The following is a 718-nucleotide window of genomic DNA, read 5'->3' as shown; positions in this document are numbered from 1 at the left end:
GACATCTAGGTTGCTTCCATGTCCTGGCTATTATAAACAGTGCTGCGATGAACATTGGGGTGCACGTGTCTCTTTCAGATCTGGCTTCCTCGGTGTGTATGCCCAGCAGTGGGATTGCTGGGTCATATGGCAGTTCTATTTCCAGTTTTTTAAGAAATCTCCACACTGTTCTCCATAGCGGCTGTACTAGTTTGCATTCCCACCAACAGTGTAAGAGGGTTCCCTTTTCTCCACACCCTTTCCAGCATTTATTGCCTGTAGACTTTTGGATAGCAGCCATCCTGACTGGCGGGTAAAGGTACCTCATTGTGGTTTTGATTTGCATTTCTCTGATAATGAGTGATGTTGAGAAAAATATGGAACGCTTCACGAATTTGCACGTCATCCTTGCGCAGGGGCCATCCTAATCTTCTCTGTATCGTTCCAATTTTAGTATATGTGCTGCTGAAGCGAGCACTCTTCTTTTATTTTACTAATTTTTATTTATTTATATTTTGGCTGTGATGGGTCTTCACTGTTACTTGGGCTTTTCTGTTTGTTACGGCAAGCAGGAGCAACTCTCTAGTTGTGATGCATGGGCTTCTCTTTGCGGTGGCTTCTCTTATTGCTGAGCACGGGCTCTAGAGCACAGGCTCAGCGGTTCTGGCGCACAGGCTTACTTGCTCCTGGGCATGTGGGATCTTTCTGGATCAGGGGCTGAACCCCGTGTCTTCTGCAC

At 46.4% G+C, this 718-nt stretch overlaps 1 non-coding gene across 1 annotated transcript; it reads right to left on the bottom strand.

Moving 5' to 3' along the window:
* Nucleotides 1-350: 350 nt before the first annotated feature.
* Nucleotides 351-457, bottom strand: LOC133070844 (U6 spliceosomal RNA). The gene has a single exon (XR_009696248.1). It is a non-coding gene; the product is annotated as a U6 spliceosomal RNA (small nuclear RNA).
* Between the last annotated feature and the right edge of the window lie 261 nt (nt 458-718).

This window comes from Dama dama, chromosome 15 (assembly GCF_033118175.1).
Source record: "Dama dama isolate Ldn47 chromosome 15, ASM3311817v1, whole genome shotgun sequence".
In the NCBI taxonomy this organism is placed as follows: Eukaryota; Metazoa; Chordata; class Mammalia; order Artiodactyla; family Cervidae; genus Dama; species Dama dama.
Note: the sequence above shows the minus strand (reverse complement) of the source record. Positions and strands in the feature narration are given on the sequence as shown.